The 22,724-nt window shown below is 33.8% G+C and overlaps 1 protein-coding gene across 1 annotated transcript in view; it reads left to right on the top strand.

Annotated features, from left to right (window-relative positions):
- The first annotated feature begins 751 nt into the window (after window positions 1-751).
- The window catches only part of LOC114327743 (glucose dehydrogenase [FAD, quinone]), a 219,085-nt gene continuing 197,112 nt past the window's right edge, over window positions 752-22,724 (top strand). The window contains exon 1 of the mRNA XM_028276447.2: window positions 752-929. The gene's annotated coding sequence lies outside the window, so the exon portion shown is untranslated. The remainder of the gene's footprint in view (window positions 930-22,724) is intronic.

The raw sequence follows: 22,724 nt of genomic DNA, 5'->3' as shown, positions 1-22,724 counted from the left end.
ACACCCTGTATTGATGAAGAACATGTCTAGTTGTTAAAGCATCTAACTTTTTTATTATCCAACATAAGCGAATGAATAAAAAAACAGAACCATAAGAAAACCTGAGGCTAAAGTTGGGTTTTAATTTCAGTATTTTATAAATGCTAGAATATTCCACAGGGTGATGCGAACTTTGAGAAAAAACACAGTTTACTTTGTACACCCAGTATACAATGAAAATTTATCTGTTTAGCAACAATGTTTAACAATACAGCTGTTTTGTTAAATAACAAGACCATAACATATTAAAAATCACTTAAATTCGGCCAACAGGTTTAGGAAATACGAGACATCAAAAATGACCAAATTTTTAAGAGGACGGATTTCTAACAACGTAAGTTAAATTTCTACCAGACGTCATTGTAAAGAGGAAGGATGGAAGTTTTTTTGAGAATACGTCGCATATTTTTACATACTTATTACATATATACTTCTATAATTTTGCCCCCTGACTGTATAGGTATCTAATTTTGTTATTTTTGTTTGTAAACATTGTGTATCCCTGGTTGTTGCATCTATTCTATTTCTGTGCATTTAACCAAAAGAAAAACTTGTAATGCAATATTTTTTACACGAAATCATATCTGTAAAAATTCCATCTAATTTTACAAAACTCTTTTTTGCAAGAGTACTTTGGTAATCTTCGCACTATCTACTGTTCCGTAACCGTGAGAAAAATCATCCCACCAGACGGTACCACTAGAAACAGAATCGAGATAGTAAGTGAATAAACTCTTCGCCGGTACTCCTTTCATTTGTATTGAATACTTCGCATAGTGGTACTACGCGGTACGATACGCACACTTAGCTAAATTGCACGTGCACGCGACGTAAGTGACGGGCTAACTTCTGAAGTGTGGGTGCAATTATATGCGTTTGGAAGAATTAAGGTGAGTTTTTAGTTTTACTTATGGTGACAATGGTGCCTATTTTAACCCTTAAGGTCGCCCCATATTATAATGCACGTCGCGTTTTCGTCACGTAGCGTTTCGTTTGCGAAAAATATAATTTAATGGTTTTTAAATTGAACCATTCATATTGTGCGTATAAGACACGTAACGTAGCGTATAAGACACGTTACGTCTGCGTTCGGTTGATTCGAAAACAATATTTTTCGGATGTTGACAGATACGGGTCGTTTTCCCCTTGTTGTTTATGTAGGTATTTCTTTGAATTTGATACCGAGTATTTAGACCGGTCAGTATCGTCGCCCTCGCTAGCGAAATTATTCCGATTCGATTTTTTGCACAAATTTACTCAAAGAGAGGTTCTTATAACATATCCACAGGGTGCCAGGCGGTGCCGTGATCGAAAAATTGTTTAAACAATCTTTTTTAAACAAATTCACAAAAATATTTTTTCATTCGAGCAATATTTTTTTTAGATAATTTGGGTAATTCTGAGCAAAAAAGGTTTCTTGTCATTTTTCTCTAAAATTGCGAAAAATCAAGGCTTAATAACTCGATTAAAAATTATAATTATGAATTTCAATAAGTGACCAAATCAAGTTTCAAACAACTTCTTCAAGGTCCTGAAGAGATTTTTGTCATTATTTTATTACAAAGCTGTTATTATTAACAATTACCGCTATAGTCCAACTGTATCGTCGCCCCCGTTAGCGAAATTAGATTTTTTTGCACAAACTTACTCAAAAAGAGGTCCTTATAACACATCAACAGGGTTCCGGGCGGTGCCGTGGTCTAAAAATTGTTTAAACAATTTTTGTTAAACAAATTCACAAAAATAATTTTTTATTAATAATTTAATTAAACCCAAATTAATAATAATTTGAGATATTCTGGGCAAAAAAGGTCTCTTGTGATTTTTCTCTAAAATTGATTGTTGTCGAGTTATATGGCCATTTCCGCATTTTTGCAAGATATGTTTTTTGCTAAGAATAACCCAAATTATCTAAAAAAAATCGTTCGTAATGAAAAAATTATTTTTGTGAATTTGTTTAATAAGAATTGTTAAAACAATTTTTTGACAACGGCACCGCCCGGCACCCTGTGGATGTGTTTGTTATAAGGACTCTTTTTGAGTAAGTTTGTGCAAAAACATCTAATCGAAATAGTTTCGCTAACGGGGGCGACGATACAGTTGGATTATAGCGCTAATTGTTAATAACTAAAAATAACAGCTGTGTAGTAAAATAATGACAAAAATCTCTTTGGGACCTTGAAGAAGGGGTTTGAAACTTGATTTGGTCACTTATTGAAATTCATAATAATACTTTTAATCGAGTTATTAAGCCTTAAAAATGGCCTTTTCGCATTTTTCAAATTTTTAATCGCATGTAACTCGACAACAATCCATTTTAGAGAAAAATGACAAGAGACCTTTTTTGCCCAGAATGACCCAGTTTATCTAAAAAATATTGCTCGAAATGAAAAAAATATTTTTGTGAATTTGTTTAAAAAAAATGTTTAAACAATTTTTCGACCACGGTACCGCCCCGCACCCTGTGGATATGTTATAAGGACTTCTTTTTGAGTAAGTTTGTTTAAAAATATCGAATCGGAATAATTTCGCTAGCCGGGGCGACGATACTGTCCGGTCTAATTTAAAAAGTAGTTTTCGAGGCAATTTGTCATGTAAACATGTGTTGTGACAATAAACACATCTGCACCGCACCAAACTGAAACCAACGTAAACGTTCTATGTATGATAATGTGAATGGGCAGTCCGATTGACGGTCTGCAAACGCTACGTGCCGAAAACGCGACGTGCATTATAATATGACGCGACCTTTAGTCTCCCCACGGTACTTTTGAGTACCACCAAATCCTGGTACCTTTATATTCCAAGTATTGAAGTAGAAACTTCAATACTTGGTACTTATCCAATGGAAACTTCAGTACTTATCCAATTTCTGTCAACATAGAAACAGCGGTTTCAGATGCAAGTTTTGAGGTGATAAAAAACTTCTAGATATTGCTAAGGTTTGACCACACCTTGGCATAATTTTTCTCGTTATTTCAGTAGTTACCTAGGTAATGTCCCCTACTTTTCTGCCTTTTTCTTGATATTCTATTTATTTTTGGTGTTTACGGCAAAATTGTTGAAATCTGGCGAGTTATAAAAACATATTGTATCATACAAGAGGCAAAATTCAGATTTATCGCGCTAAAATCAGCTATTTTTGCCCCTAAATAATATTCGTTTATTATTTTATAATATTTTTTAATGTCCCTTTTGCGGACATTTCATGGAGTTGTCCTAATTAGGTACTTGTCTTTAAATTGTTATTTATATTTTCTTAATTCTGCATTTAGAACATATTATTTAATACTATATAAATCTGCAACAACGCTAAAAGCCCCCTTCCAAAACATTGGTTATTTATAGACCAGGGCATTTAGCACTAAAGACACCGGAATAAATCGATTTTTACTCGTAGATACAGCACCTACAGATTTGCATCTTTTGGCATTGTATTCAGGATGATGTCAGGAAAAAACGCTATAACAGAAAAATGACTGGAAATGCATAATTGCGTTTTAAAGTGCATAACGTGCATCCAAAATTTCATAAACGTCTCAAGATAAGCATATTAAAGGCCAGATTTTGTTACTCGGGAGTTTCTGATGTCGCTGAAGACGCATACGCCCACAGAAACGTCCACCGGAGCACCTGGTGCCCAGGATCACTTCTAAAGCACGTCATCTGAAGTTAAGAGAGTTTTCGGTACTACCTTAATGCAAATAAATAACTCCAGAACCGACCCCCGGTGCACCTGGCGCCCAAAAACCTTCCAAATTCCAGAAGATAACATGCAACCTCAAAAAACCCCGAGTAAGAAAGCCTGGCCCTTAATATGCAATTTTGGACGCATTTTATGCACTTTAAATTGCAATTACTATAATAAGGCTTTTCATCGATTGTCATTTGTTTCGAGCTTCTGTCATATATTATATAATCTCTGTGTAATATTAATATACACGGATTATACGACATATGACAGAAGCTCGAAACAAATAATTGTAAATGAGAAGCCCTATTGCTATTACGTACTTCCATTTTTTCAAGTGTGGATGCAATTATATGCGTATATTGTGAGCTTTTAGCTTTACTTATGGTGACAATGGTATCTGTGTCAAATCTATAAACAAATATGGATACAAAAATTATTCTCAAATCATTTTTTTTATAAAATTATATTTATGATGAAAATTTTCTGAATGCACCTTTATGCAGAATCTGAGGATATGCTTTTTATGGAATCTGATGTTACAGTGAGATAGGTTTAAGACAGTCTTACATTCTCTGTAATGTGATTGCCAATTATGTTTATGTTTTTTTCTACTAACAGTATCAATATATGAAGCTGGAATTAAATTTTTGTTTACTTTTTCTCCGAGTATAATATGAATATGTATGCTGATTTAACAAAATTGTCAACGATTTCATTGCCTTTTATTCACTGTAGACCACTGTAGACCACGCTTTTACTGTCAGTAAATATAATGTAACCGTAGAAAAGGGCCATAGAAGAGAACCTATGAAACAACAGGACGAAGTGGCGATTGAGAGTCGGAAAACGACGGTGAACGTTATAAACCGACATGTAGTAATAGTAGTATTAGTAAATATAACATAACTGCTAATTAGTCGGATTCAGTAGTAGATGCTGAAGAGCAAAGATTACCGCCATCATTTCTGCTGTGTATATGGAGCATTCATTGGGTAAGCCATGGACGTATGGGTAAGCTATACCCGATCATCTGCATCCCTGATGTTGTTTAGCCAGTAACCGTTTACTAGGATACTAAAAATAAATACTCTTTCAGAGTAGAGGTTGAAGAATCGAAAACTCGCCTTACTCCACGCATATTGAAATTTTCATATATTCGCTGTGTTCACCTTCAACTCTGAGCTTTGCAGTCTGATTCCAGTAAAGGTTTCTAATTATTTTGAGAGCTTGGATATTAATTCCTGCTTTTTTTAGTAGTTGCAACATATTGACGGCTGTACTCGATCAAATGCTTTCTCGTAATCAACCAGTATACATCGCAAAAATTGACGTATCTGCATCTCTAGAATAAGACTTGTATTAAGAACAAAGTCTCTCCCGTACCAACAGCTTTTATGAACCCGAACTCGTTGGGAAAAATTTGGTTTTCACACAGCTTGTAATTTCACACAGCTTGTTTTAATAGGTATTAGAGTATTACTGCCATGATACCGTTTTTAGTTATAAATTTCAGATTTTTACGAAGTTTATTGAGTATCCTTTTAATTTATGGACTGCTTTATTTAATTTTATATAGCTACGCATATTAATATTAACCCATTAAAGCCCAAGTTTTTTTTTATTTAAAAATCTTTACTTTTAGGGTTAATGTGATGAAAATGTTAATAATTTAATCAAAAAAAAACAAGTTTTTTGGTTTCCTGTCTTAAAAAAAATATATGGTGTAACCATATGGTAACGCTGGGCGCTTAAGGAATTTTTAGGATCGTTGAAATCAAAATTTTTAATTTTTTTTAAATATTTATTTGAGAATATTTTCATCGTCTGGTGTGGTATCCTATAAAACAATTAACACACAAACCAACGTTGCATTTTTTACACATTGTTCGTCCAGATGTTGTACATCTGTCTCCAGCACATCGCCTTCTACTGCTTGATGTAACAAATGGTCGAAGCGATCAAAATGAAGATCTGGCAAGTTCTGTCTATGTAGACTAGTTCTTTCTGTATATAAGGACGACTTCCATACCTTGCGAGAAGAACTTGGGCTAATTCTCTCCTAAACGATAGCAAGGATATATTTTTTTAATTTTTTTTTATATAAATGCCATGAATTATGGACTGCAACATCCAACAACCATGTTACAATTTGCCATTTTTTACTGCAAATTGCTACTCGGTAGGTTGAAACACGTTGATCCATCCAGTCGGTACCCACCATATTTTGTTGTATTCAGCAATATAGTGAGGCCGACTTACTTGAATGTGGCCTTTTTCTTCATGAGAAAATCTTTTTACCGTGCCCAATGATGAACCATCACAACTCGTAGATGCTATTGTAACAACAGAGTTATCTTTCCATCGCACCAGTAACACTATCGCTTCTGCTAACAAAAATCCACGACTGAAAAAAAATAAGATTATGACTCATGCAAATATAGTAACTAGAAGACTATCAAAAATTGCTTACGCAAAACGGACGTCCATCTTTTTCTATAAATTTAAACCACACTGTCATATGATTATCTCTCGACGGTTGAGAAAAGGCTAAAATACGAATCCGTTACGTTTTATAGGTGCCTGAAGTATTCTTAGAAACGATAGTTCTCAAAATATGTGACTGACTAATTCCATGGGCATACCGCAGAATTTTTAAAAATCATGTGTTTTACGTTACCATATGGTAACGCTGGGCGCTAATGGGTTAAATTTGTAGTTTAGAGTGATTCTTTTGATTTAATTTTGATGTAAAGTTAGATTAGACTGATTTGAGACCCTTATATTGATTTATTGTCTCCCTTATCGGGAGATTAAAAAATCTGGATCTTCACTAAGTTCAGCACGCGTCCACAGTAAATTTTTTATTCACTATCCGTAACATTTAGTCGTTGTCCCATTTGAATTCGGTATGGAAAACAGTCAATAGATCTGTATATTCGACGTGTAGATGATTCACTTATATTTAGTTTACGTGTTGTTCGATTTATTTGTGGAGAATGGATGATTTGTTTAACCCTTATCCGGGAAACACATTTTACTTACGTAACCGGGAAACTCGGGTCTGTTGGGCCCACCAATGTTCTTGAATGTACTATTCATAGTTACCCATATATTTCTAATATTCTTTTTAATTTTTTAATAAAGTTTAAATTCTCTATATTAAAAAAAAGTGCTACTACATTATGCGGTCTACCTCGAGGGTGCTATCTACCTGAAGGATTTGCACAAAATAATGAAGTGCAAGAAAACTTTTGTAGAAAAAATATTTATTCAGATAATAGTAAATAGTATTTCTAAAAGTCTTGGTTAAATTGATTTCACACTTCGCGTATTACTGCAAATTTGTAGTTCCTTCTTCGTTCACACCCCGTGTTCTTATCGTCAAATCGAACAAATGTTAGCAAATTTTTGAATCGTTTTAACCCCATGGTAGCTTTAAATATAGTAGGTCCATAAAACTTACTCCAAATTATATCTACATTATGTACGTTGGCACTCAGGTGCCCTGCAGTTAGTAGTAGTCCAATAAAGGCATATAGCTCTGTAGGGTCGCAATATTTCCAGTTCTCAGAGAAATCAACAGGATCATCTAGACTTTGACCAGGGTCTAGCATTACTCTGTGCACTTTGCTTTTTATTATGTCGCAGGATCGCATACGTCCTGTAGGTTGTGGTTGACTCTTCCACTTAAGTCCATCCTTAGTTTCAACAATTACACACTCTGAAATCTGGGAACTTGTAGCTACACATTCTTCTTCATTATCACTCAATACTACTTACTGATCATCCTCTTCACTTGCTTCCGAAAGATGATCTTCAATTTCAGAATCACTTTCAATGCCACCTACTTCAGGAGAATCTTCATCATCGGAATCTCATAAATTATATTAGCAATATCTCGCAGTTCTGCAGCTAATAATGATTTTTGGGATAGTTTATTCGCACTATCTACTTTCACTGTAATTCAATATAATTTTAGAAGCTTAGTTGTTGACACTAACATCGATATCAAACGACTGATAGCAGATGCATCATTTATTTCAAAATGTGTATAGGTACCTACCTAACAACATTATTGCATTCCAACAATGATTATCAATTTTAAAATTCTTTTAGAATAGATATAACACCTATTGTAAGCATATATTTGATGTTCACATCAAAGAGATATTTACATTGTTACACGTTTAGACTTTATTATTGGATTTCCGGAATAATAAAAGTCGATTAGATAATCCACAAAAACATTACCTGACTGCCAGATTAACTTCTGTAACTAAGATTTAGACTTTAGGTATAAATACAAATAGGGTCCGACGAACCCGCGTTGCCCCTTTACGTGACAAAATTCTTTCGACGCAATAATTTCAAAAATGATAATGAATATTTTGAATAGCTCATGACTATGTTGAAGGAAACATGCTTCTAAACAAATTCAGTGACGCACAAAATTCAATAAATTTTTTTTAACAGTTTATGGTAAAATAATTGGCGTCTCGGGCCCGTTGGACCCACCTTGCCCGGACAAGGGTTAAACAAGTGCCCTGAAGAGCTTTTACGTTGACATAATACGAGTATACTAGCTAATACAACCGCTAGCATTACAGCTTTACTACGGGACGCCTTGTTAAAATGTTGTTGATACACTTGTTTTAAACATGAGCCATTATTTCGTCCAACTCCGTATGACCGGAAATAATCTTCTACTAAAAAAACTTTTTCTTTGGCAGAAAGAACCATAATAAAAAAGATTTTAACTGTAACGTAATGCCAAGTTGACAACTCTGTGCTCTGTGCGTAGAGTGAGTTAAGTCCAAAAATGGTCGAAATGAGGTAATGCACTATCTGTATGTTAGAATTTGATATCTACATGGTGTATAATTTGTAAAGTCCAATTCCATTCCTAAACTGAGATATGCATTTTACACAAATGAAAAACAGTCAATACTAACTGTGTAATGCGTGTTAAGTCCTGAACTTGGACATATCACACTTTACACTAAACATTATTGAAGGAATAGGAAGACACAGTGTGTTAAGTCCCACAGTTTTGAGACTTAAGATACTGTACCTGTACACTAATAAGTTATTGCGTTGACTCTTTGTACGCTGCGCGCCGTTAAAGCTGATTTGGCTATTTTACTAATCAGTGGCATATTGATTAGGTCCTTTCAAACGAGCTTGTACTTTAATGAACAACATAACGATTTTAAGATTTTAGTTGGAGTTTTCTTCTGTGATTATTTTGTTGGTCTAGTTGAAGGAATTTAGTTAAAAGTTTAACCATGTCATCCAGAGCACAACGCATATTGGACATGTTAAAAAACGATGAACTTGAGTCTGAAGAAAGTCTAAGCATTGGTAAGTTTTATTTAAATTTTTAATAGTGCTGTAGATTTTGGGCCGTGCTACCAATGATCTATTAAACTTTTAATTGCAAAAACATGTATTACATACTTTCGATGGTAAGAATGAGCTGTTTCACTTTTAGACAAAGAAATATAAAGCTCCCTTTGTTATTTTTTTGATAGATCGTTCATAATAGGGTTGTTTTTCTTAACACTAACATACTGTAGTGAGCTATAGTTAATAGTTATTTATAATCATTCTCTTTTCCTTATCCCTATGCAGGGTGGGGTTTCCTAATTGCATTTCTCCACACAATTCTATCTTGGGTCATATCAATGTTAATACCCTTTACCAACATGTCCTGCCTTATCGTCTCCCCCCAAGTCTTCTTTGGTCTTCCTCTCCTACTCCTTCTAAGAATCTGCACTTCAGCTATTCTTTGTATTGGGTGATTAACCTCTCGACATTGAACATGACCAAACCATCTTAAACTATGCTCTTTCATTTTGGCATCAATTGGTGCCACACCTAGACTTCCCCTAATATACTCATTTCTAATTTTGTCCTTTTTTGTCACAACTCTCATCCATCTAAGATTTCTCATTTCCGCCACATGAGTTCGTTGTTCCTTTTTCTTTTTCACTGCCAACATTCAATTCTGTACCTACATCATAGCCGGTCTTATGACTGTTTTATAGAATTTTCCCTTCAGCTTCTTTGGAACTTTCTGTCACACAACACACCACTTGCTTTCTTCCACTTCATCCATCCAGCCATAATTCTACTGCATGCATCTTCATATATTTCTCTCAAATACTCCGACAAAAGTTGACAATTCAACCAAAACTGTGACATTTGACATGCAGCAATGCCTTCCCACTCCACTCGTCCATAGTTCTGTAGCCTTCTATAAACGCCAACTTTGGACTTTCAATCTAACAGTCTACGACTGCAGTGATGGCACAACTTACTGCTACCTTTGGCATGAAGGTATAGCTGGCAGAGGTGCAAATGAAGTTGGCTCATGTGTATACAAATTTATTTCTGAAGCTTTAAAGCCCGTTATGAAAAGTTTGACCATGTAGTCAAACCATGTACTCTACTGGTGGTCAAAATAAGAATATGCATGTAGCTGCTATGTGTATGGTAGCCCTGCAAAATTCTTCTAACTTTGAAGAGATTAATCATAAATTTTTAGTGCCTGGTCACACGCACATGGAGTGTGATACATCCCACGCCCTTATTGAAAAAAATAAAACAGCTTTTGATGTAAACATTCACCATCCTCATGATTGGGCCCAACTTATACAAAGTACTGGTAAGAAACGTCCTTTCGTAGTGAAGGAGATGAATCAAGATAGCTTCTTTGACTTTGCTAAGCTGCTAAAAACCGACCTTCAGCAGAGAAAAGATGATGTTGTTGGAAACAATTTTAGCTGGAGAGATGTACAGTGGCTGAAGTTTGTCAAAAACGAGCCTGGAATAATTTACTATAAGAATTCCTTAGACCGTAATCAACCATTTCAATGCATTAGTTTCAAAAGAAGAGGCAAAGAAAACATTAGCAAAATGGACCCTAGTTTAAGTTACCCAGGAAAAAATCCTATACCTAAGAAGAAAAAAAATGACCTCCTCGACCTGCTTCCATACATTTCACCAGTATATCACCAATTCTGTAAAGACTTAATTACCTCAAATGAAGGAGAGGATACCTACCCTGATGACATTCCTGATGAAGAAAATGAAGAGATAGTACAACCAGTTGACAAAAAAAAGAAGGTAAATGTGAAACCCACGAAAAAAATGACAGTTTCCCAAGAAAATAAACCAACGACGCAAACTGGCAGGAAGAAGAGAAAAAATGTAAATACTAAATAATAAAAAAAATATTATTTTGTTTTCCTTTATATTAGTTTTTCTTTATTTTTGGTATTATTTTACTTGGGAAAACGTCAGGAAAAAAGTATGAGGATAAAGAGACTTGGTGGTGGTCAAACGAAGTACAAGGAAAAATAAAAGAGAAGAGAAAATTATATAAAAAGTGGCAAGAAACCAGATCCGACACAGATCTTCAAAACTATATGGTGGCGAAAAAGGAAGCGAAAGTAGCAGTAGCAAAAGCCAAAGCAGAAGCATATTCAAACCTATATGATCAACTTGATACCAGGGAAGGCGAAACGAAGATATATAAAATAGCCAAACAGAGAGCAAGGAAAGCAAAAGATTTTAATCAGATTAGATGTATCCGAGATGAAAATAATAAAATACTAGTTCACGAAAAGGAAGTCAAAAAGAGATGGAGAAAGTACTTTGACAGCTTATTAAATGAAGAATTTGACAGACAGCCTGTAGAGTCAACGGAGACAGTAGCAGCAATGGTCACCAAAATAACCAACGAGGAAGTGGCTCAAGCGCTTCAAAAAATAAAGAAAGGAAAAGCGGTAGGACCAGATGATATTCCTGGGGAAGTATGGAGAGCATTGGGAGAGACAGGAACAAGGTGGCTAGCAGGTCTATTTAATAGAATTATGGAAGTCGGACAAATGCCAGACGAATGGAGAAGCAGTATACTGGTACCTGTTTACAAAAACAAGGGAGATATACAACAATGTACAAACTACAGGGCTATAAAACTGCTTAGCCACACCATGAAAATATGGGAAAGAGTAATTGACAGACGGATACGTGAAGAGACCGAAATATCCGAGAATCAATTTGGCTTTATGCAGGGTAGATCAACAACAGATGCAATTTTCATTATAAGGCAGTTGATGGAAAAATACAGGAGTAAAGAAACAAACGCTCATATGGTATTCATTGATCTTGAGAAAGCATATGATAGAGTTCCTCGAGAGATTCTGTGGTGGGCACTCAATAAGAAAGGAGTCCCTGGTGAATATGTAAAGATTGTGAGGGATATGTATGAGGGAGTAACGACTAGTGTTAGGACAGGTGTGGGAGAGACTGATAAATTTCATGTGAAAGTAGGATTGCACCAAGGCTCTGTGCTTAGTCCGTATTTATTCTCATTAGTTTTGGACCAGATAACAGCGAAACTACAGGGTAACATTCCATGGTGCTTAATGTATGCTGATGATGTCGTGTTAGTAGGAAATAGTGAAAGAGACTTAGAACAAAAACTGGAACAGTGGAGACAAGCTCTGGAGGAAAAAGGTTTAAAACTTAGTAGGACAAAAACAGAGTATTTGGAATGTTCATTTAAAGATGGAGCTACTACAAATAAAATGGTATCTTTGGATGGTGAAATGATTGTGAAAAGCAATAGTTTTAAGTACCTAGGATCGGTATTACAGAGTAATGGAGAAATAGATGGAGATGCATGCAGTAGAATTAGGGCTGGATGGATGAAGTGGAAAGAAGCGAGTGGTGTGTTGTGTGACAGAAAAATTCCAATGAAGCTGAAGGGAAAATTCTATAAAACAGCCATAAGACCGGCTATGATGTAAGGAACTGAATGTTGGGCAGTGAAAAAAAAAAGAGGAACAACGAATGCATGTGGCGGAAATGAGAATGCTTAGATGGATGGGTGGAGTGACAAAGAAGGATAAAATTAGAAATGAGTATATTAGGGGAAGTCTAGGTGTGGCACCAATTGATGCCAAAATGAGAGAGCATAGGTTAAGATGGTTCGGTCATGTTCAACGTCGAGACGTTAATCACCCAATACGAAGAATAGCTGAAGTGCAGATTCCTGGAAGGAGTAGGAGAGGAAGACCAAAGAAGACCTGGGGGGAGGCGATAAGGCAGGACATGTTGGTAAAGGGGATTAACATTGATATGACCCAAGACAGAATTGCGTGGAGAAATGCAATTAGGGAAGCCGACCCCGCATAGGGATAAGGCAAAGAGAATGATGACTTAGTATTATTACTTACTTGGTTTATGATGAATAAACAGAAGTTTTTACCTTGCGTTTTTGTATTTTTCTATTTTTATTAAAACCTGTTACTTTGGTCTTAAGAATCCCCATTATTATTATTAAATAAATATTATTTTTTATGCTTTTCGTAATAGTTTGTGTTTTGCGTTAAGCGTGTTAAGTTCATGATATTTGTGCAAATTGTGTTAAGTCCATGTAAGAAAAAGTTTATTATTTTTTTTTATAATACCTATATGGTTTATTTATATTATTTATTGACTATTCTATTGAGAGAAATAACTATTTAATTGATCAATATTATTTAGAAAACTTTTTAGGGATAGGTTATTGTAAAAACTCCAAAAGTATAACTCGAACAGACGATTGCAAACTTTAAACGCGTTTATCTCAAAACAGTGTTTTAGGACTTAACTCTCTTTACGCACAGAGCACAGAACTAATGACAAGTATACCAAATATCCACAAGGAAAAAGTTTTCCTTTAGTTGGCTGTATACCATATTATAATACAAAAAAAATCGAATAAAATCCTTTATAAAAGGTATGTATTTGAAATCCTTAAAAAGGGCTACATCACAGAACTAATTTTCGATTGGTTGACCTTGACCAATCATCATCAGTGCTTACCTAAAATGAATATACCCTGATATGATAATGCAAAGTTTTTTTTTAAATTTTGACTACGGTTTAAGAAAAGTTGTAGGTTATACTCACGTGATCTAACATGCTAACCACCAAAATACAATACTATAAAAATATGTGGGTAAAAACCCTTCAAAAGTAATCCGTCAAGGAAACATAGATGAAATATGCGAACTTAAGCATGGATGTTCAAAATATTCCATGTAATATGCTCTAGGTACCATCTGAGCTCTAATTCGACTTGTTCACATGATTACAGTATGGTAGCAAGTGACGATGACATGGGAACTCCTGAACGGTGACATGACAGAAGGGACAGTTCCACAGGAAGTTGAAAATTTAACCTGTCATATTTGAAGACTTTTGTGTACAGCTTGTTAAATTAAGATATGTAACAATAATCACTCCTCTGTGATAAATAATCAGTTAAAATAAAATAAACTAGATATTGTAGTTATAAAAATGTATTCACGTATGTTGTCAATGGAGGTGGTAGGCGAACCACATTACACAAATATTTATTCGAAAACTAAAATCAGTAATATCAAATCCTATTGTCAATAGACCCAGGATTTAGAAAAGCAATGTTGTGTTGATTTAAAGTTATCGAATTTATTTAACCTATTGTTCTGTTGGAATTTGATTAAGTTTAAAAAGAGGTCACAGTATGGGTGACTGAAGTGTAAAAATGTCTTAAAGAATCTAGGATGATATTTTATTAGAAAACAAGCTCAGACTTAGGTGACTAATTCCTAAGGACCCCGTAGGCTGCTCGGATTTAATTTCCGAAACCGGATCCCTAAGGGTTTAAACTAATTGGTCAACCAATTGAAAACTAGTTCTGTGATGTGTCCCTTTTAGGGATTTTAAATATATACTTTTATATATAATTTTATTATTTTTTTATACCAAATATGATAAATACAGCTTGCGTGAGCAATTTCACAGCCATCTTAATTTCGGTACTGTTTATTTTGGCGGATATCGTATTATAAATATTCGTGAATAATCAACGCATTCCATGAACCTAACTTTACTTTAATTATACGATAATAGTTAATTAAATGAATATGAAGTATAATACAAGACGTGAAGAAGTTTTGGCATGATTTTCCACGCCACATTTTGCAATTATTTCACGTTCTTCACCTCTGGGCGTTCCTTACCAAGATACGTTACGAAGTGTGTTGAGAGAGCTCACGTTATATTTGCGCAAGATATCGTCAGCAGGCAAAGAAAATAGTTATCAAGATTTTAGTTTACCTAAATTTTAGCGGTAATATTGACAATGAATTGCAAATTTTATGCATCGTGTTTGTGTTAGCTAACTCTGTGTTGAGGTAAGGTTCAACTTAAAGCAAGTTAACATAATAATAGCAAAAGTATGATTATAGAATAAAGGGAAATGGTAAGGGTTTTATAAATTACCAAAAATATAGATATATACAGTTCCCAATGTTTTTATCTATTTACATAAAAATACACGATGTTTATGTATACATACAGTGAGGACGTTTGAGTTGGAATAAATTCATTTTCTCGAGAGTGGGCGTCTTGGAGATAAATCCCGAAACAGTTCGATTTTTATTTTTAAATTCTCATTTTTTGATATATATATCATACTAATGGCGTCATCCATCTGGGCGTGATGGCGTAATCGATGATTTTTTCAAATGCTATTCAATTTTATATTCACTAATATAAACATTAACATAATTATTTATACAGGGTACCCAAAAAATTTTCTTGATTTAAATTAATTGAGACAAAAAGAAGAATGTAGGTAATTTAATTAATGTAAAATACATTTTACGGCAATAAAAAAAAAAGAAAAAATGTTAATTTGAAAAATAAACATTGCTTTTTGCTTAAATTAAATGTTCAAACTGCTAAGAGGCTGGTGCGTGGCAACTTTAATACACACACCGGCAAAATTAGCCGAACACGTTAAAAATGGGACATGTTTGATGTCTTGTATTTCATAAACCAGTGGTCCGATTTGAGTGATTCTTTTAGTATGTTATAGCCTTATTATTTAAGAATATCGTTGTAATAATATTGTTGCTAGACAGGTAAATACCATTTTATACCGGGTGTACCAATCATACTGTGTTTTTTTCTTAAAGTTTGGAACACCCTGTGGAATATTCTAGCATATGTAAAATATTAGAATTAATACTCGATTGTAGACGTAGGCTTGCTTAACATTTTCCTTTTCGATTCATTTACTTATGTGAGATAATAAAAAAGTTATGTGCGTTAACAACTGTCCATGTTTTTCATCAATAAATCCTCATAGTAGGGGAGGAAAGTATACTAAATTTGCAGTTACTCGAGCGTTATGGGAACCTATTGGATTGTGAAGAGTATGTGCTAAAATCAGAAAAAGGTTAAGTTAAGTTTTCCATAAAGTGGGGGACTTTTCATTTTTTAATTTAATTTTCCATTTGAAACAATCATTTTTCTCCGATTATAGCGCTATTTATCCATAATTCGAAAAAATATGTCGAATAAAAGTTGCTTATTTTTACGTAAAAAATCCAAATCTGCAATAAAAATTGGGGGCTCCTATTTAAGATTTTAAATTAAATTCCCCACCCCACCTCCGTGGGGGCTCGTGACACCCCACGGAGAGGGGTGGGGGGTAAATTAAAAATTATAAATACGAACCCTGCGATATTTTGCGAAATGAACATCAGATCGTAAAACTGCAAAATACACCTATTCAATATTTAAAAAAAAATCTACCGAATGGCATCAAACACGACCCCCCACGGAGGTGGGGTGGGGGGTTACATTAAAATATTAAATAGGAGCACCCAATTTTTATTGAAGATTTGGATCCTTGACGTAAAAATGAGCAACTTTTATTCGCAATATTTTTTCCTATTATGGATAAATAGCGCTATAATCGGAAAAAACGATTGGTGGAAATGGAAAATTAAATTGAAAAATGGAGAGTCCCACACTTTATGGAAAACTTAACTTAACTTTTTTTGGTTGTAGCACTTACTCTTCACAATCCACTCCAGGTCACAAGAACGCTCGAGTAATTGCAAATTTAGCATACTTTTCTCCCCTACTATGAGGATTTATTGATAAAAAACCTGGCTAGTTGTTAAAGCACATAACTTTTTTATTTTCCAACATAAGCAAATGAATCAAAAAAGAAAATGATAAGAAAGCACAATTCTACAATCGAGTTTTAATTTTAATATTTTATATATGCTGTAATATTCCACAGGGTGTTCCGAACTTTAAGAAAAAAACACAGTATGCTTGTTACACCCGATATAAAATGACATTTACACCTGTCTAGCAACAATATTATTACAACGATATTCTTAAATAATAAGGCTATAACATACTAAAAGAATCACTCAAATCGGACCACTGGTTTATGAAATACGAGACATCAAACATGTCCCATTTTTAACGTGTTCGGCTAATTTTGCCGGTGTGTGTATTGAATTTAAGCGAAAATCAAAAGTTATTTATCAAATAAATATTATTTCCTGTTTAAGGACAACAGTAAAATGTATTTCGAATTAAATAAATTATATACATTCTTCTTTTTGTCCCAATTAATTTAATTTAAAAAAATTGTTGGCCACCCTGAATTAATAATTATGTTAATGTTTATATTAGTGAATAGAGAATTGAACAACCTTTTGAATGAGCTATCACACAACCACTATTCTTATTTAAAAAAATCATCGATTACGTCATCACACCCAGATGGATGACGTCACTAGTATGATATATATGCCAAAACTTATCATTTAAAAATAAAAATCTACTTGTTTTGGGATTTATCTCCAGATTCGCCCATTCTCGAGAAAATTAATTTATTCCAACTCAAACGTCCTCACTGTATAAGTAAATAAATGGTCGTAGATAAAAATTTATTTTAATTTCAACGGATAACAGAAAGACAGAAACATCACGGTGCAGTGCTTATACTTTATTGTAATAGACTATACAGCGCTAAAACATGACGAAAGCGACTGAAATCCAGAAAAAACTGTCTTGGAACAATGCAGGCTGAATTGCTCGATATTTGTCAAATATTTTACTTTACCCCTGGTTCAATGGGCCGCCGGTAAATATCTAGATTTTAAAACGTGGAAAACTATAAAAAATATAAGAACGGGAGTCGCTTTGGTAAAATCAAACATGGCAATATGGGGAAAAATAAATCAATGTGATGTAAACTGTGACCGTTGGGAAATCCAAAATAAGGATTATCTTATATGCAGAAACTGTCCTTATCGGTGTACTCACCAACAGAAATGGAACCGACGTAGCCCGATAATGGGCCGAAATTATATAAATGAAATATCCGGGGGGCTCAGGGAATATCCGTGTCTTATCCCATTGCCAGCTTTATTTGGATGTTAGTTTTTATTCTACTTTTATTTTTATTTTGTTGTTCTGGTGGATATTTTCGAACGTTTTAATTATTCCTAGAGATACCTCTTCTTGCGTACAATTAATGGATAACGTTCTTTAATTTAACCCTGTCAAATGCCTTCTCCATGAACACTCCATGAAATATAGATATGCCAGTTTGTTGTGTTCGATTGATTTATTTTGAACTTGCCTCATTATAAATATAGTTTTCGGTGCTTGATCTTCCGACCTGAAACTTTGTTGCTCTTCTGCCAAGGGAGCGTTCAAGTAGTACGTAACGCAATTTTTGAAAAATTTTGACCTTCCTCCCCCCATGTAGTGTAGCGTAACGTTTTTCTGTACCCCCTCCCCCTACCAAAACGTTACGTAACACCCAAATGACCATTTTAACCTAAATGGAGCAATTATGTTGCGAAAAGAACGGGAGAGCCGGTAAAAAATTGATTTAACCGCATTTGTGGAAATACTTAATAAAAACTTAAAATAATAATCTTTTACTACTAATTTTTTGCGTTTTCCCTAGTTGGCCCCATCCTTTATTATTATATACTTTTTTGGCTTCATCCATTTTTTTTAATAAAATCATAAAATAAAATAGCATTTGGCAATAAAATTAGAAATAAAAATTTACATATGAGTTTAATATAATTTATATGTTCTATAAACTTTTCATTGTTTACTTTTTCTTTAGACGTTTTCCAAATTTCATTGGTATTTTTTTGGCACACTTGTGCTGACAAGTTAGCATGACAGCTCTTATAGGCCAAGAAGAGCTGTTGATGTAAATCACCCTTTTTTGACGACATTTAATTAATTAATTAAAGTATGAATTAATTCCCTTTAATAACACTGACAAGAGCAATACGTTTTGTCTGTATTACGTATTTAAAACACGAATGAATACTGCAGAACACTGAGAAAACTAAGACTGCATATTATGGACTTCAAAAAACGAGTAGACAAACGATTTATGACTCTCTCTTAAAATTTCTTTGGTCTGAATCCCATCTGTAACCTGTATCTTTTCAGCTTTTGTTCTCCAAAAAGGTCCTAATTATGGCAAACATGTGTTACTGTTCTTGATTTGGTGACAAATTTGAAGAATTTTCACTTGAATAGATACATCATATTGTAGTGTTGTAGAAGGGCCGAAACATGAGCGGATCATAAGGGACAATATAATACAATCTAGGGGTTCTCCGTAAAATATAAACGAAAGTTGCCAAGTTGGGAGATTTTGATTCCGTAGTCTTTTTTATTTACATAAATTAAAAAACAATGTTACGTAACGCGCTGTTCGAATCCCCTCCCCCCCATGTAACGTACCGTAACGTTTTACAAGACCCCCCTTCCCCCAAGCTGCGTTACGTAATACTTGAACGCTTCCTAATGTTATAATTTCCTTCAGTTTGATTTTTATCACTTTGGTTGTTAATTTTAATGTTGTTTTTAATAAATTATATTCTTTCTAATTCTTCGGGTCCCATTTGTTTCCATTTTTGAAGAGAGGTATTGGGATGCTTGATCTTCATTCTTGTGGTATTATGTTTTGTGCTATTATTTTTTGGATTAGTTTTAATAAGGTTTGGTGAGATCTTGTCCTCCGTATTTTAGGATTTCAGTCGATATTATGTGCTCTCCAGGTGATTTTTTAGTTTTTAATGTCCTTAATTATTCCTTTACCTCTCCTTCCTCAATGTTTATTTAAAACCGTCAAGTTTGGAAGACACAATCTACTACTTAACAACTTAAAAACAACTCAAACAACAAACGTTATTTAAAATGTAATTTCCATTACAATCAATTGTGGCTTAACATTATAATATAAATATTATAATAGGGGAGCGAATTATGCTAAATGTGCAGTCACTCGAGCGCTTTGGGAACCTATTGGGTTGTGAAGAGTAGGTCCGAAAACCAAAAAAAGTTAAGTAAAATTTTCAATTTTAGTGGGAACTTTCCATTTTTAATTTATTTTTGCATTTCCAACAATCGTTTTTTAGATTATAGCGCCATAGCGATATAATCTATCCATAATTCGAAAAAATGTTTCGAATAAATGTTGCTTATTTTTACGTAAAGAATCCAAATCTGGAATAAAAATTTGGGGCTCCTATTTAAGATTTTAAAGTAACCCCTCACCCCACCTCCGTGGGGGTCGTGTTTGGTACCATTCGATAGACTTTTGAATAATATTGAAAACGTATTGTTTAGTTTTTCGATCTAACGTTTATTTCGTGAATTATTCGCTTTTTTTTGTGAAACTTTTTAACTCACCCATTTCCTTACGCCCCGCTCAAATCTTCAGATTTTTGAAATATACACTGTTTGGCATGTCCTTAACTTACCTTATCTTAATCTGACAATTTCGAGTATTTTTAAGGATAGATTTTTTTTTCGGCCCCCCTTAACGAACGCTGTGTTAAGAGCCAATATATGGTAGATATACATCTGCATGGCACCAGGTTTCTCCACATTATGATAATCTGACGCGCTCGAGTAACTGCAAAAATCCCCGCTTGGGCTCCGCTACCATTATACAGGGTGTCCAGAAACTCTACCAACAAACGAAGACGGTAGATTCCTCAGATAATTTTAAGACAATTTAACCCAATTCATCTAGTACGAAAATGCTTCCTAAAGGCTAGAGCTATTTAAAGATGGCGTCTGGCAATTAGTTTTTCTTAAATATCTCCATAACGGTTCTAAATATTTAGAAAAACGAAACTTAATACACATAATTATCTTCCAGAGTTAAATCGATTCCATCCATTGCAAATTTCTAGTACCGGTCATAGGCGTCCGTTTTGGGTAGGGCTACAGTTATGTTATCGCATAACTTTTTTGTTTTTAATTTCTAAGCATTCTTGAGTCTGGATTATTAAAACGTAAGGTATTATAGTACCAAAAGGTACTATTACTTTAAGTCGATAGGACACACCGTTTTCTAGAAAAGTCGATTTGAAAATTTTTCGTTTTTTGAATAAAAGAAAATTTCAAAAATAAAACTATTTAGAAAAACGAAAACTGGTACGTTTATTTACATTCCAGATATGAATCGATTTAATTAATGGCGAATTTCTAGTACCGGTCATATGCGTCAGTTTTGGGTAGGTCAACGGTTATTTTATCGCATAACTTTTTTGTTTTTAATTTCTAAGAATTTTTGAGACTAGATTATTAAATTATGAGGTATTCTAGTATTAAAAGGTACTCTTGCTTTAAGTTGGTAGAATACACCTTATTATTTTTGAAAATGTTTTTCAATTTTTGAAGTTATACTTCTTTACGATCGAGAGTGAAATTTTATCACATGCCGGGCGCATGCGCACACAGACAGTATGTAGTTTGTTGCTAATCTTTCAAGATATTATGTATGTATCAGCGCTGTCAGCGCAAATAAGTCATATTATATCATATAAAAGGATATATTAGTGTTCTTAGTAAATGTATTATTTATTATAATTTTTGTGTCTTTGGATTTGTCTTCCTCGGGAATAAGATAATTTATAATAATAGTAAGTATATTTAAAGTATTTTTGTATATTTCACTTGGTCAATATGTATGAGAAATCTTGTAATCTGTCAAAGCAAAAGGGATATAGCTCAGTGGTACAGCGTGTGACCGGAGATCAAGAGGTCCCGGGTTCAAATCCCGGACGATTCATATTCTTTTTTTTATATTTTTTGTATTGTTTTAATAAAAAAATTTTAAAAGTGGTAGGTAAAGAAAGTTAGTTTAATATTTAAATAAAATACAAATAACATGTTAAGTATATTAATTTCGTTGAAATCATAATAATAGAAGTATAACTTCTTACGTGCGTACAAAGTACACACACATTCTTTTTTTTTTTTCAAATTTAGGAAACGAAAAATTTTCAAATCGATTTTTCTAGAAAATGGTGTATCCTACCGACTTAAAACAAGAGTACCTTTTAGTACTAGAATACCCCACAATTTAATAATCCAGCATCAAAAATGCTTAAAACTTAAAGACAAAAAAGTTATGCGATAAAATAACCGTTGCCCCACCCAAAAAGAGGCCTATGGCTGTTACTATGGTTTGTTTTTTAACCAAGAGGAGTGATTCAAATTTCCCGCGCTGTATTGCTTGTTTGTAATTGGTCCAACCGCAGGCAAGTTTACTCCACTGTTATAAAATTTTGACTCTAATGACATTTATCAAATTTTGACACTAGTGACATTTCATAGGTTAATTAAGATATATTGGCGAATTTTGTGTTTTCTGTGTTATTCCTTTAATTTTTAGATTGTTAGTCTGCTTTTATATAAAAAGCAGTTGTTTTTGGAACTCTTTGGCGAGGTATTAATTGAATATAATATTTATGGATTACCGTTGAGGGCCGACTAAATCAACCAAAAAAGAAAATGTATTTTTTGGTTATTATGTATGGTTTGTGGTATTACTAGTGACTTTCTTGGGTGTGAATCTGTCTTTTTAGTTTACTCCTCCTGGTTAAAAAATAAACTATAGAATTTCACAATGGATGAAATTGATTTATCTCTAGGATGTAAATATGTTTGCCAATTTTTGGTTTTCTAACTAGAAGCGTTCTGGAGGTATTTAAGAAAAACTAATTACAATACGCCATCTTCAAAGAGCTGTAGCTCCCTTAGGAAATATTTTCGGACTAGATGAATTTGGTTGAATGGTCTTAAATTA

Source organism: Diabrotica virgifera, chromosome 3, assembly GCF_917563875.1.
Source record: "Diabrotica virgifera virgifera chromosome 3, PGI_DIABVI_V3a".
Classification (NCBI taxonomy): Eukaryota; Metazoa; Arthropoda; class Insecta; order Coleoptera; family Chrysomelidae; genus Diabrotica; species Diabrotica virgifera.
The sequence above is the reverse complement of the archived record's forward strand: the minus strand, read 5'-3'. Positions and strand labels throughout refer to the sequence as shown.